Source organism: Pteronotus mesoamericanus, unplaced genomic scaffold, assembly GCF_021234165.1.
Source record: "Pteronotus mesoamericanus isolate MK-2021 breed Mesoamerican mustached bat unplaced genomic scaffold, CSHL_Meso_final contig_20, whole genome shotgun sequence".
Lineage (NCBI taxonomy): Eukaryota > Metazoa > Chordata > Mammalia > Chiroptera > Mormoopidae > Pteronotus > Pteronotus mesoamericanus.
Window position 1 is genome coordinate 24,840,375 of NW_026555085.1, and position 16,046 is coordinate 24,856,420.

General features: G+C 39.0%; 1 pseudogene; it reads right to left on the bottom strand.

Annotated features, from left to right (window-relative positions):
• Window positions 1–225: 225 nt before the first annotated feature.
• LOC129066841 (60S ribosomal protein L5-like) lies at window positions 226–15,613 on the bottom strand (annotated as a pseudogene).
• Window positions 15,614–16,046: the final 433 nt, after the last annotated feature.

Consider the following 16,046-nt stretch of genomic DNA (forward strand, 5'->3'; position numbering starts at 1 on the left):
CCACCTTCACCCACTCTACTCTTTATTTCCCTGTAAATTGTTCTTTATTTCAGTTAGTGTATCCTTCATTTCTGGCTGGATCTTTTTTATGCTGTTGAGGTCCTCACTAAGTTCCTTGAGCATCCTTATACCAGCGTTTTGAACTCTACATCTGAGAGATTGCTTACCTTCCTTTTGTTTAGTACTTTTTCTTTTTTCTTTCTTTTTTTAAAGCTATTTGTTCAATAAGTTTATTTGAAAAATCTACACAGAAAATTGTGGTTTGGCTTATTAGGTTTCAGCAGCCCACTCCTGAGCTCTGAGGAAGCTTGCTTACTTCTGAGCTACCTGAACTTTCTTCTCGGCAGGAGACATTTTGGGACAATTCCACCTCTTCTTTTTAACTTCTTTCTTAGGTTTCTTCTCATAGACTGGATTCTCTTGTATAGCAGCATGAGCTTTCTTATACATATCCTCCATTGTGTCTGGAGTCACATTGTTCTTTATTTATTGAGAGAATTGTTTCTTGTAAGCATCTTCATCTTCTTCCATTAGCTAACGCATATAATCTGTCACATTCTGACCCATGATGTGCTTCCAATGCACTTCTGCATTTGAATTCCTTGCTTTCTGAATCACAACCAGGGAATTGTTTGGTACTGTGAGGAGTAGACAAGCCTCCATCCACAGCTGCTTTCAGGGCCCCAAACACTTTATTTCCAGTAGTAGTTTTGGCGAGCTCTGCATCCAAGTAGCAGGTGAAGGCATCAGGTTGACCATTATGCTTTCCACACTGTATTCCTCTCCGGTCACCTCCACTTGGCCTTCATAGACCTTGTTTGTGCCAGACCTATTGAGAAACCTGCGGGCCAGCAGCAGGCCAGTGCAATATGCTGCAGCATAATTTGTCAGGCCAACTTTCACACCATACTTTGGGAGTTCATGAGCATAAGCTGTGCAAACTATGATATCTCCTTCTATATGTGCATAGACAATCTGACAAACGATATCCCTGTTGGTTACGCGAACTATCATCCTGTATTTGGGTATTTTGTACTTATTCTTATCCTGGATTACCAAGCGTTTCCAGGCATAATAATCAGTTTTACCCTCTTGTCGTCTTCTAAATTTTACTTGGTATCTCTTGAAGTAGGCCTTATTTTTGACAACTTTCACAAACCCCGTCCTGTGGATGAAAGACCCACATCCGCAGCTTGCCACAGACCTACAGACCTAGCACAGCTCCGGTGGGGGGAAAAAACTGTTTAGTTCTTTTTCTAGAGTTTTGATCTATTCTTTCATTTGGGCCATGTTTCTTTTTCTCCTCATTTTGGCAGCCTCCTTGTGTTTGTTTCAATGTATTAGGTAGAGCTGCGATAACTCCCTGTCTTGGTAGCATGTCCTAATGTAGTAGGTGTCCTGTAAGGTCCAGTGGCACAGCCTCTCCTATCACCCAGTCTGGGTACTTGTGGTACACCCTTCATGTGGGCTGAGTTCACCCTCCTCTCATAGTTGAGCCTTGATTGCTGTTGGCAGATCAATGGGAGGGATTTACCCAGGCCAGTCAATTACAAGGACTGGCTGTGACCACTGACCACAAACCTCTACCCTCCACAGAGGATCAGCTGTGCAGGGTCAGGGTGGTGGTGTTCTGATGTCATCTGTCACTGTCCACTGGTTGCTCAAGCTCTGTTGTTTCTCAGGTGGTACAGGCCAAGGTCAGCGCCAACCTGTGTTCTGCTCAGGGCCACCCTGCATGAGATACAAAGCATGCTATTACTACTTGCTATTTGTAAGTGATGCCTGCTACTTGTTCTGTGCTTGGATGTTCCCAGATGAAGCCATGCTATGATCTTAGGCTGGCTGCTGCTAATGAGGGCCTGGGACCACTTAGCAAGAATTATAGGGCCTGGAGGCTCACTGAGGCTGGCTGTTGCTTGTTTGAGAAGATTTAGGAAGTTGTGAAGTATGAACCAATACTTGCTATTCAAATGGAAAAGCCACTGTTAACAGTTTGGATGGGCCCATAAATTGGTTGGGGCAGAGCCTCATGCGATCCAAGGTGGAGGAAACAGTGTTAGCCAGGTTGTGAGGCTCAGATATGGCACTTGCCTGCCATCTCTCTGCCTCTATGGTGGGATGGTTCAGAAAAGGGTCAATGGCCTCTGTCTGCCCCTCAATCTGGGAGAAAGCTGTACCCCAGCTCTCGCCTTGATGCCGGACACGTCAGTTCTTCTCTGTATGTCACTGGTGCCTTCCACCTGCTACCCTTGAGCTGGAGCTCAGAGGAAGTGAGTCTGAGTAAGTCTGTGTGTGGGTTCTTTAAGAGGAACTGCTTGGGATTTTAGAAGTTTCTTCCAATGGCTCACTCCCTAGTGGTTTCCACAGCCAGAAGTTATGGGGACTTATCTGCCTGGAACCGTGGGCTGAGGAGCCTGTTGTGGGGCTGGGACTCCTTACTCCTGAGGTATCCCTCCCAAATTTTTATCCACCACATGTGCATGTGGGACCACCCCATTTTATGTCTCCACCCCTCCTACCAGTCTGGATGGATGTGGTGTCTTTAATTCTGCAGTTGTTAGATTTCCATTCAACTCTATTTCTAATGGTTCTGATGGATGGTTGTTCTATAGTTTAGTTGTAATTTTGATGTGGCTGTGTGAGGAGACAAGCCATCAATACCTGTGCCTCCATCTTGACTGGAAGTTTTCTGATTAAATATTTTGTTGAATTAAATAATTAAATGTGATAGTATCTGCAAAACCAAAGTATAATTTTCTTGATTAATTATTGTTCCATATTTTGAATATTAATTTGTGTTTTTTTAAGCTATAGATACAAATAACATCAGCAGGAACAGAATTATTTATAAGCCAAGTTGGTGTTGAAGTCACTTTTGCAATCTAACTTTTGACACACTGTAATGGCTTGTCTCTTCTACCTCTTTTCAAAAGAAAAATTACTCCTATGGTTTTGGATCATGTGGAAATTGTAATTAAATTGTGAGAATTCTAATTCTTTGATTTAATATTACTTCTAGGATGGCTACATAATTGGCAGGGCTCAGTGCCAAATAAAACTGCAGAGCCCTTTGTTCAAAATGCAGAGGAAATTTGCCATTTAAAAGAACTTAACATATAAAACATTTTCATTTAAAAATTTTTTTAATTGTGGAAGGTAATTGGGATAGTAGTGATACCTGAGTAACAACATAACTTAGAAATTGAAAAATATGAAATATTTTTGATGTCATAATTTTATTAATACAATAAATAATTATACTTGATTAATGTTATATTGATTGATCATAAGACTTTTCTGGCTCAGATTCCTGCAAATTAATTTATTAAGTCATCAAAATGTATACTTTAAGAAACTTCACTTTCAGTTGATGTAACTGATATAACTGAAAGTAATGTCAGTCTCACTTAGCAAATGCAAGGTCACACATAATTTTTAATATTAATGTGAGTTAATATCCTAATGTGACATTAAGATAATTTCTGATAAATTGCTTTGAAATATGTTTTAGCCCATCTGGAGCTGATGATTCTCATGGGACAATTTTTCTAGAAATATTTAACTATTCAAATCCATTTTGTGTAAGTCTGAGTGTGAATTTGAATTTCAGTGAAATTCATATGATCGCATTTCAGTGTTTCTTCTGACATTTTGTTAAACTTGTGGAAGTTGTACAGAGACCCGCAAATGGCTCCATGATTTGCATATTATTCATTAGGCCTGTTTATGGATTGTATCACTGTATCTTCAGTTAAAACAAAAAACTAATTTTAAAACTATCTTCCTCATTAATAATTGTTTCATCCAAAGCTTCATATAAACATAGCCTTCTTTTTCATCAAATATGACAATCTTTGCACTTAATTTCTACTTCCAAGTCTGAGAATATCTGCTCTGCAAAGTTGCAGCAGTTTTCAAAACCAAAGCTTCTAAACTCCTTGAATGGTAATAACTTTCTGAAAATGCTTTATTGCAGTATCTGTGTATATGCTTTTTATTTTTTTTATTAATAGCTCATTTGTTTTTAAAAATATTTATTGATGGGGGTGAGGAGAGAGAAAGAGAGAGAAATCAGTTTGTTATTCCATTTATTTATGCATTCATTGGGTGGTGCTTTTATGTGCTCTGACCAGGACTGAACCTTCAACTTTGGCATATCAGGAGGATGCTCTAATCAACTGAGCTACCTGGCCAGGGCCTATGCTTTTATTTTGTAATAATTACAGACAAAGTTTACCTCCTGAGGGCTAGCAGTCACTGTCCCCACGCAAAAGTCAAAGAGTTAATATTTGTGCAGACTCCCCAGGAACCCGCTCTGGGGATGGACTGGCTCTGGGGATGGGCAGGTGGTAGCTTCTCCACTCCAGGTCTCAGCACTGCTCCCCGTGGAGCCCTTCCTCTCTCCTCTGCTATTCTGCTACCGCCTTTGCCACAGCCAATCTCCAGTCTCCTTGGAGTTCTGCTATGCCCTGGACTACTCTAATGCGCGCAGGGACACACCAGGTCAGCCAGGTCAGCCAGGTCAGCCAGGTCACCAGGATGTGCAGTAGGCCTCGCTGGTGGGCCCAGCTTACAGGTGTATGCTGCTCTTCTCTCTTCTGCTAGAGTGTGTGCCCCATTGTCCCATCATATCTCATTTACAAAGCAAGTTCAAAGATGGAGTTATTAATAATTCTTTTTTAAGACTTTATTTTTTATAGAGAGGGAAAGGGAGGGAGAAAGAAAGGGAGAGAAACATCAATGTGAGAAAGAAACATCAACCAGTTGCTTCTTGTATGCACCCCAACTGGGGATCAAACCTGCAACCCAGACATGTGCCCTGACTGGGAATCAAACCAGTGGCCTTTTGCTTTGTGGGATGACACCCAACCAACCAAGCTGCACTGGTCAGGGAAATATTATTAATAATTTCAAGATAGTGTCAGTCTTTCTGAATGAAGCCCAGCCTGTCTACCTCTTATTATGCTTTATTTAATAATTATACATCTCTTGAGGTGTGCCAGTAAACTCACAGGGTGACTTTGCCTTGGCCCTGGGAACCGAATCACCAAGTAAGCCCAGGGAGCTGCAACAAGACTCCATTGTTCATCCCTCAGGCCTTGCCTGTTTCCTACTCCCTTTGCAGTTTTGCAGGTTTTTAGCTTAGATTTCCTGTCACTAGCTTTGAGAAAATGGCTAATCTAGGTTGCTGGTTCAGCACAATTGCTGGGATTTCAGAGTTCAGAGATATCAAACAATAGCTCAGCAAGAACATGATGATCAGATCCTGTGTCCCTGCAGATGGAAAGGCTCAGGGTGCCAGAGAGTGGAGGTGGGGGTGGGGGGCGGTGGGGGAATGAGAGTGCACCTGGAGTACTTGCTTATAAATGGTAGGACATTTTTTATCATAAATGGATATTGAATTTTGTCAAATGCTTTTTCTGCATCTATTGAGATGGCCATATGATATTTATCCTTGGTATTCTTGATGTGATGAATTACATTAATTGTTTTGTGGATATTGAAGCACCCTTGTGTCCCTGGTGTATATCCTTTTAATGTGTTAAATTCAGTGTGCTAGTATTTTGCTGATAATCTTTACATCTATGTTCATTAGGGATATTGGCCTGTAATTCTCTTTATTTATTTTGTCATTGTCTGGTTTTGGTATTGTGGTAATACTGGCCTTGTAGAATGAATTTGGAAGTTTTCTTCCTTTTCAATTTTTTTGGAATACTTTGAGAACGATAGGTATTAAATTTTCTTCAAATGTTGGGTAGAATTTCACCTGTGAAGCCATCTGGCCCTGGGCTTTTGTTTGTTGGGAATTTTTTTATTATTGCTTCAGTTTCATTGCTAGTAATTGGTCTGTTCAGATTCTCTGTTTCTTTCTGGTCTAGCTGTGCAAGGTTATATGTTTCTAGAAATTTATTCACTTCTTCTAGATTGTCCAATTTGTTGGCATATAATTGTTCATAGCATCCTTTCATGATCCTTGTACCTCTGTGGTGTCAGTTGTAATCTCTTCTTTTTCAATTATTATTTCATTTATTTGGGCTATCTTTTTTTCTTGATGAGCCCAGTGGTTCATCTATTTAATTTATCCTTTCAAAGAACCAGCTACTATTTTCACTGATCATTTCTATTGTTTCCCAAGTCTTTATTTTATTTATTTCCACTCTGATCTTTATTATTTCCTTCCTTCTATTTTGGATTTTGTTTGTTCTTAACTTTGTAATTCCTTTATGTGTAAAGTTAGATTGCTTATTTGGAATTTTTCCTGCTTCTCGAGGTAGGCCTGTATACCTGTGAACTTTCCTCTCATAACTGCTTTTACTGCATTCCATAAAATTTGTAAAGCTGTGTTTTCATTTATCCTAAGGTAGTTTTTGATTTTGTTTCATTTTCTCATTGATCCATTGGGTGTTTATTAGCATGTTGTTTAATCTTTGCACAAACATGCTTTCTCCAGGTAGTTGATTTCTAGATTCATGCCATTTTGGCCAAGAATTATGCTTGACATAAATTCAATCTTCTTGAATTTATTGAGGTTTGTTTTGTGGCCTAATAGATGGTGTATCCTGGAAAATGTTCCATATGTACTTAAGAAAAATGTGTAACCTGCAATTTTTGGATGGAATGTTCTAAAAATGTCTATTAGGAAAATCTGGTCTAATATGGCATTTAAAGTGAGATTATTTTGAAGTCTTTAGAGAATGGTGAGATTAAAGAAAAAGCAAGATACCAGGTATAATAACACTAGTCAACATAGCATCTAATTCAATCTATCTTGGGGAATTTTGAGTTTAGCTAAAAAAAGGATTGGGTCCTTTACAGGGACCAATGGTTAGAATGAGACCAAGTAGGGAATTAAGGAATGTATATAAAATCTAGAATTATATAAATCATACATATCATGTGGCCTATCCCAGTCATATATTATAAATATCACATGGCATAAGACAGTATCCAATTGTATTTACATGTGGTTTTCAATTGTAACTGCAGAGAGTTGGTCAGGAAAGAGTAGTCCCCAGACACTCAGTGAATTAACACTGAAGACAATGGTAAGAGCAGTTTGAAGTTGAGCCAAGCTCTTTATATTACGAAGCAATCTTCAAATTCATTCTTATTATCCATGGAGATAGATAAATCACACCTATTAACTTACCTAATTGTCCTTAGCTAGCAAGATGATACTCAGCCTTGTAATCCTTTAACATCCATTTAATAGGCCTTGGAGATGGGAGATTTAAAAGATGTCTTACAGTGCATTAGTGATTTCTGTTCGATATCCTTAAATTATTACCCCAAAAGAACAGAATTCACAGAACACATGTCAATCTGCTCAGCAAGTGGGTCTTTGCAGAACTGAGGGCTGCAACTCCCTCCTCCATTTTTTGAAGTCATGCTAATATGCTGGATAAACAAACTCAGTTAGCTCTGAACAATGATTAAAGGACAATTATGAAATATGAATAAAAAAGGCTAGAATGTGATGCTATTAATTTAAAAATTGTCCTCCAAAAATGTTTCAAGCTTGAGCGTAACATGCCTATTTTAGTGAACATTTTGCAAGGACTGAAATGTTCTAGGAAAATCTAAACTAGCATTTCTTTTTCTTCTTCTGCTTCTGCAAGAGGATATTCCCACCACATATTTGCTGAGCAATTTTTTCTCTTCTGTTCAATACATGTTAATTGCTTTTTTAATTATTCTATTTATAAGCAACATAGAATTTCTTAGCCTCATGATACAAAGCAATACTAACCTATAGTCTAGCAGCATAGGCAACATCATGGGGACCAGAAAAAAGCCAGACCTTTTACTCCAGCCAGCACTTTCCAGTTTAAAATACTATATTACACACATAGAACACTTATAAAATGCAATTGCATGTAAACATTGTAAAATCCTACACTCAAAAAGTTCTAAGTACATCAAAAAAATAGAAGAAACTTCTAATTAATACTAATATGTTACTTTAAAACTACAGCTATCTTTATTTTACTTCAAAACTAATTCTTTGCAAATACAATAAAACCTGACATTTTGCGTACATTCCTGCTTTATATTTTTTAAACAAAGCCACCATTAGACTTCTGATCAAGATGGAGGTGTAGGTAAACACAACTTGCCTCCTCACAGTCACATCAAAATTACAACGGAACTATAAAACTACCATCACTCAGAACCATCAGAAATCCAGCTGAATGGAACTCTGACAACTACAGAATTAAAGAAATCACATCCATCCAGACTGGTAGGAGGGGCAGAGATGCAGAGATGTAGAATGGGCTGGTTTTACACCCAAGTGTAGTGGATAAAAGTTCAGGAAGAATATCTTAGGAGCAAGGAGTCCCAGCACCACACCAGGCCCCCCAGCCCAGGGTTCCAGTGCCAGGAAGATAAGTCCCTATAACTTCTGGGTGCAAAAACCAGTGGGGATTGAGTTGGCAAAAGAAACCTCTGGTGTCCCAACCTGTTCCTCTTAAAGAACCCACATACAGACTTACTCAGATTCACTCCCCCTGCGCTCCGGCACTGGGATAGCAGCTTGAAAGGCACCAGTGGCATATGGGGAGACACTGAAGTGTCTGGCATCAAGGTGAGAGCTGGGAGAGCTTTCTCCCAGACAGAGGCCTGGCAGAGGCCATTGTTCCTTCTCTGAACTCTCCCCTCACATATCCTCAAAGATGACAGGCAGGTGCCATATCTGAGACTCCATCAACCTGGCTAACACAGTTTACCCTGCCCTGGAGATACCTTGAGGCTCCATCTCACCCAGCTTATGGGCTCACCCAAGCTGTTAACAGTGGATTTTCCATGTGAATGACTGGTCTTGGCTCATGCTTCACAACTTCCTAAATTCTCTCAAGTAAGCAACAGCTGGCCTCAGCGAGCCCCCAGCTCCCATACCTCTTGCTAAGTGGCTCCTGGCCCAGCACTAGCAGCAGCCAGCCTAGGATCATAGCTTGATGTCACTTGGGAAACTCCAATCCCAACATAAGGAACAGCCATCTGCAGATTGCTGTGTAGTTCAGGCAGGGTGGCCCTGGGCAGAACACAGGTTGACACTGATCTTGGCCTGCACCACCTGGGAAACACCAGAGTCTGAGAAACCAGTGGACAGCTACAGACCACGACAGAGCAGCACCACCTTGCCCCTGTACAACTGACCTTCCACAGAGGGCAGAGGTTTGTGGTCAGTGGTCATTGCCTGTTCTTTCAGTTGACTGGCTTGGGTAAATTCTTCCCATTGACTTGCCAACAGCAATCAAGGCTCAATTACAAGAGGAGAGTGTGCTTAGTCCATACAAAGGGCATACGACAAGTACCTAGCTTGGGCTGTGCAACTTGACTCTATGGGACACCTACTACTTTAGGCCATGGTACCAAGACAGGACGTCATAGCTCTACCTAATACATCAAAACACACACAGGGAGGCTGCCAAAATGAGGAGACAAAGAAGCCTGGCTCAAAGGAAAGAACAGATCAAAACTCTAGTAAAAGAACTAAACAAAAGGAAGGTAAGCAATCTCTCAGATGTAGAGTTCAAAACGCTGGTATAAGGATGCTCAAGGAACTTAGTGAGGACCTCAACAGCATAAAAAAGATCCAGCCAGAAATGAAGGATACACTAACTGAAATAAAGAACAATTTACAGGGAAATAAAGAGTAGAGTGGGTGAAGGTGAGAATCCAATCAATGATGTGGAACATAAGGAAGCAAAAAGCAACCAATGAGAACAACTAGAAGAAAAAAGAATCTAAAAAACTGGGGATAGTGTAAGCAGCCTCTGAGACAAATTCAGAAGGTCCAACATTCGCGTCATCGGGGTGCCAGAAGAAGGAGAGAAAGAGCAAAAAATTGGAAATCGATTTGAAAAAATAATGAAAGAAAACTTCCCTAATTTGGTGAAGGAAATACACATGGAAAGTCCAGGAAGTACAGAGAGCCCCAAAGAAGATGGATGCGCAGAGGCCCACACGAAGACACATCATAATTAAAATTCAAAAGTTTAAAGATAAAGAATGAATCTTAAAAGCTACAAGAGAAAAGCAGTTAGTTTCCTACAGGGGAGACCCTGTAAGACTGTCAGCTGATTTCTCAGAAGAAACTTTGCAGGCTAGAAGGAATTGGCAAGAAATATTCAAAGTCATGAAAAGCAGGAACTTAGAGCCAAGATTGCTCTATCCGGCAAAGCTATCATTTAGAATCAAAGGGCAGATAAAGAGCTTCCCAGACAAGAAAAAACTAAGGGATTTCATCATCACCAAACCACTATTACGTGAAATGTTAAAGAGACTTATTTAAAAAGAAGATCAAAACTATGAACAATAAAATGGTAATAAATATATATCTACCAACAATTGAATCTAAAAAACCAACTAACAAGAACAGAGATAGAATCATGGCTATGGAGAGCGTTTTGGTGGTTACTAGATGGGAGGCGGTTGGGGAATGGGTGAGGAGGTGAGGGGATTAAGAAATACAAATTGGTAGTCACAGACTAGCCATGGGGATGTAAAGTACAGCAGAGGAAATGGAGTAGCCAAAGAACTTATATATATGACCAATGGGCATGAACAAAGGTGTGTGAGGTGATGGGTGGAGGGGGTAAATTGGGAAAAATGGGACAACTGTAATAGCATAATGAATAAAGTATAGTTAAAAAAGAAGCCACCTGTAGATATGATTTTCTTTTGCATAATAATAAACAACAAATTTTTTTAATATAGTAAAATATAAAATAGTTCTCAAGGGGAAAATTTACTGTCTCCAATGTGCTCCACAAGTTTCCTTTATTATAAAAATTTGGTCAGCTGTGGAGGAAAGACGCCTTTGTCTAGTTGGATGACTTGTTTAAAAGCTGGGCTCCCTTAAAGGTTGGGAATAGGTCTAGCACAGGTCTGCTTGGTTAGAGTAGGGTCAGGCTTGCCAAGATGAGTATACGTTGTCTAATGAGAGATAGGAATGCTCAGGTTTATGTGCTTGTTGAAGGCCTGGAGCCAAAAGGTTGGGCAGAGACTAGAGGTGGCACAATGAGTATGAGAACTGAGATGCATGAGAAGGCTTTAAATGGAATACTGGCTATTGACAAGGTAGAGTGTGGTTCTTTTATGGGCCTGATGCTTCTGAAGTTATTACATCCTGCCTGGAGTATTTATTGCCCTTTTTGGTATTAAGAAGACCAGTATCTAAAACTCTATACAAGGGTTGGGCACAAATAACTCCCCTTTTTAATTACAAAATTTTTTATTACAAAACTGTAAGCATGTAATTCTGTGACATAACATTATCACACTCAAGTACTCCATGACATTTTAGGTGAAATGTTCAAATTAAAACTATAAATTATTGCACCCATATTATTACCCTACCAACTACAGTCAGGCAAGCATTACTTCTGCTGGACTGTGTATTTTCTGTTTCAGTGCAAGTTCCACTGTGGCAGATGATTCATCTGATAGTTTGGGGTATGAGCCCTAAGAGATATAGGGGTGGAACTAATGTCTGTTGATTGACCTACTCTAGTGTGCCAGACGCTGTGCCAGACAGATGATATTCCCTGATTTGTTTTTACTCCCTAAGTCTTTAATTATTTGATTCTATAAATACTGTTCTTCTTCAATATATGAATACTGACTCAGACAATGTGTATCATCTCTCCAGTGTTTCAGATTAGAAATCTTGGAATCCATTCATTCATTCATTCATTCATTCATCAAATATCTATTTGGCTTTTATTACTCCATAGTATCAGGTACTATATTGGGCATTGGGTATAAAATATTGAAATTTAAAAAAAAACATGACCACTGTCCTCATGATATTTATAATCCAGGGGGACAGACTGACTTTAAATAAACACCTACAGGTATGTATGTATGTATGTGTATATATACACATATAATTACAAATTAAATAGTAATTTGTAGTAACTACTATGAAAGAAAAAATTCAGGAGCGTATGAAAGACAATAATGAGGGGGCACATAATTTAGATTTAGGAGTCAAGAAAAGCTTCTTATGAAAGTGACATTTGAATAAAGAGCCAGCAGAGAGCTATGTGAAGGGAAAGGATAAAAATTCTAGGCAGAAGGAAGGATATGTGTGAATGTGATGATTTGGAGAAGAATTCGATGTGTTCAAGGTACTAAAAGGCCACTGAAATACAGTGGGCAGGTGGAGAGTGGTACGAGATGAGGTAGTATTTGGCTCTTTCTTTCTTGCCCATCTCACCCAATCAGTGTTTTTAAATGTGGGTGCTATTATTACTCAGACACATTGAGGCCATCAGACCAGGAGACAACCTCCAAGGAAAAAGATAGATTGTTACTCACAGCGGCAAGAAGAGGGGCACACATGCCCAATTAGGCCATGTTGGGAAGCACAGGGTTGGTCAGGAGGCAGCAGGAGTGAGGCAAAAATGTGGACAAGAGTCTTTATTGTGGTTTTCAAGGGAAGAAATGAATGAAACAGGCTTACCTTTTGTTAGTTTGAATAACTTCAGCAGGCTCTGGGGCACAGGGGCTGTCTCTCTTTGTCTAGTACCTGACCTTTTGGTGATTAAGGCAAGTGGATAATGGGTCAGTGTGAGAGCCCTGTGAGCGAGAGCCCTATGAAGCGGGTACTTGGGATGTGAGATCACGATTGCTTAGTTTGCATATAAAGTCATGCTCACAGGCAAGTCTTGACTATCACTAGGAATTAGCAATTCCTGGGAGCATCATTCTCCTTGGGGTCAATCATCAGAAATTCAGGAAATAAAAAGGCATGATTAATACGATTAGTTGTTATTGATTTCTCTCTAGTAATCTTTCTCTCAGCTTTATTTTATTTTCTGTTTCTGTCCTAGTCCCACATTTAGGTCCCTAATATGTGCATGCTAAATTTTTGTATGAGATTTTTAACTGATCCGTCTGCTTCCATTTTCTCCTCTTTGATCCATCTTGCAAGTCATCTATAGATTAGATTTTTTTTAAAGTCTTATTTTCATTAAGAAATCTAAGAGTTTGAATGGCTATTTAAAGGTGATATAGTTTAATTTATTATATTAGTCAAAGTAGGTGACCCATTGTTGGAAACATTCCCCAAATCTTGGTGGCGTAATATGATAAATGTTTATTTCTCACTGGGTCACAGTCTAATGCAGTTTGGCAAGAGAGTGCTCTGCTCCATTCATTCATTTAGTGGTGTAGGTCACTTCCATTTAGTGGTTCAGTTACCCCTGGACCAATTCCAAATTTCCAGAAAAGAGGATTGGAACGCCTAACTTGGATTAGATGCTATTCTTGTTCAATCACCTGGGGCCATGGTGGAGCAGTTAAGTACTCGAAAGGGGTGCAGTGGCCATTTTTGTGTATTGGAACCATGTATACAGAAGGGGAGATGAGCTGGGAGGTACCATCAGCCTAGGTGTTATCGGGGCAGCCACTTTTCTTCATAAGACAGATCTTTATGTATTTGAAAAAAATCCCCCTCTTCTTTCCCATCACCTTCTTTTTTTTCTTATCAGAGTAAACACTGTATGCTTTCTAGAGTCTGCACAATCCAGGTTATTTATACTAGTTCACCAGCTTCCCTCCTAAAGTTTTAATTATGACTTCCTTCAAACTTCACTTCCTCTAGGAAGAAGTTCTTAATTAACTCCACTCCTAACTAATTTTCCCCTTGTTCTCAATTCCTACATGGCTTTATTCACCCAATCAAGCAACACTTAACCTGGCTGGTACAGTTGCAGTGCATTAATCTTTACCTTTTAAAATTCCAAGTCTTACCTTACACCCTTTACAAAAATTAACTCAGAATGGATTATAGATCTAAATGTAAAATGCAAAATCATGAAACTATTAGAAGATAACATAGGAGAAAACCTAGATGACTTTTGGTATGGTAATGCTCTTTTAGGTATAACACCAAAGACACAATCCATGAAAGAAATAAATGACAAACTTTACTTAATTAAAAAAGAAAATAGGAAAAAAGAAATTTCTGCTCTGTGGAAGATGACATCACGTAAAGTAGAAGACAAACCACTGGGGCAAAATACTTGCAAAAGACACATCTGATAAAATCCACTATTATCCAAAACATACAAAGAACTCAAAACTCAACAATAGGAAAATAACTCAATTAAAAATTGGGCCAATAACCTTAAGAGACACCTGAGCAAATAAAGTATACAGATAACAAATAAGCATTTGAAGAGATCTTCTACACTGTATGCATCAGGGAAATGAAAATTAAGACAACATTCAGATTCCACTACACATTTATTACAATGGCCAAAATCCAAAACACTGACAACACCAAATGCTGGTGAAGATCTGGAGCAACAAAAACTCCTGTACATTGTTGGTGGGAATGCTAAATGGTACAGCCACTTTGGACGGGAGGTGATATCTTACAAAACTAACTATTCTCTTATGAGACAATCCGGCAATCTCTCTCTTTGGTATTTACCAAAAAACGTTCAAAACTTTTGTCTACACAAAACTATGTACATGGATGTATACTTTATTCATAGTTGCCAAAACTCCCAAGTTTTGGAAGCAAACTAGATGTCCTTCAGTAAGTTAATGGATAAACTGTAGTATATCCAGACAATGGAAGTATTATCCAATGCTAGAAAGAAATCAGCTATCAAGCCATGAAAAGCCATGGACAAACCTTAAATGTACATTACTAAGTGAAAGAAGCCAATCTGAAAATGCTACCTACTATAATTCCAGCTACAGGAAATTCTGGAAAAGGCACTACTATGGAGAAAGTAAAAAGGTTAATGGTTGCCAGGGGTGGAAGTGGGGAGAGATAAATAGGCAGAGCATAAAGAATTTTTAGGAGAGGGAAAAAATTCTAAATAATTTAATGGTGGATGTATGTCATTATGCTTTAGTCAAAATCCATAGAACATACAACACCAAGAGAGAATTGCATAGTAAACTACAGGCTTTGGATAATTATGATGGGTCAATTAGGTTCATCCTTTAAAAAAAAATACCATTCTGGTAAGTGATGTTGAAAATGGAGGAGGCTATGCATGTGTGGTAGCAGTGAATATATCAGAAATCTCCGTAACTCGTATGTACCTCTCAGTTTTATTGTAAACCTAAAATTCCTTTGAAAAATGAAGTCATTAAAAAATTCCATGTCTTGCTCCAGAGAGGACAAAAACCATGTCTTCCCCTTTAAATTCATTACAGCATAGTGCTAATTCCTTCCTGAATCCTATCCAAAGACTTAATAATACTTTCCTCCTCAGGAATATTTTTATGTTTATAGAAACCAATAAAAACTCAATTATCACTTAAATCTGTATTGTGCATTGTCTTTTAACGGGTCTAAGGGGTGGTGTAGTTTATTCATAAGAAATGGAAATCCCAAGTTACTATTTATTGAGGTTCATCCTGTACTGGGAACTTTGCTATGTACTTACTAACATTTAATCTTTGCAACAAGCCTATGAGCCTGCTATTATTATTTCCAAGATTACCCAGCTAAGAACTGGCTTATCCAATTCTGGAATCCAAGTCTGTCTGAGTTTCCAAGCTCTTGCATCAACCACAACTCTATACTGACACACATTAATAAATTGGCTAGGCCGGCATTGCCGCCGCAGCCCTTCATGTTCCCAGTCCTTGCCGTTTTCATTGTGGATGCCTCATCCCACCTTCTTGCCTTGTACATTGTGTGTTGTTTTGATATTAAAGAAGAAAAAAAGATCTGTTTAATTGAAGGAAGGAAATGTATTTGGTTTATTAATTATTATAAATAAAATATGTTAGGTCAGTAAATTCAGAGGGACATTGGAAGTAAGAGACAAGATAAAGAGGGTGAGTTTTCCCAGTGTTTACATTCCTATGAGTCAAGAGTGCTGAGAGCCAAGAACAAAGCTGAAGCTTAGCCAGGAGGAGAGGGTCCAACTATAACCGACCAGTTGTCTGGGTTTCAGGATCCCCTCCTCAATTTCCTAAGAAAAACAACATGCAAATGATGTAAACAGTGGTAAGAGTAAAGTAACCTGTGTAATTAGGGCTGAAGCCAGCTGTGCTATATATAG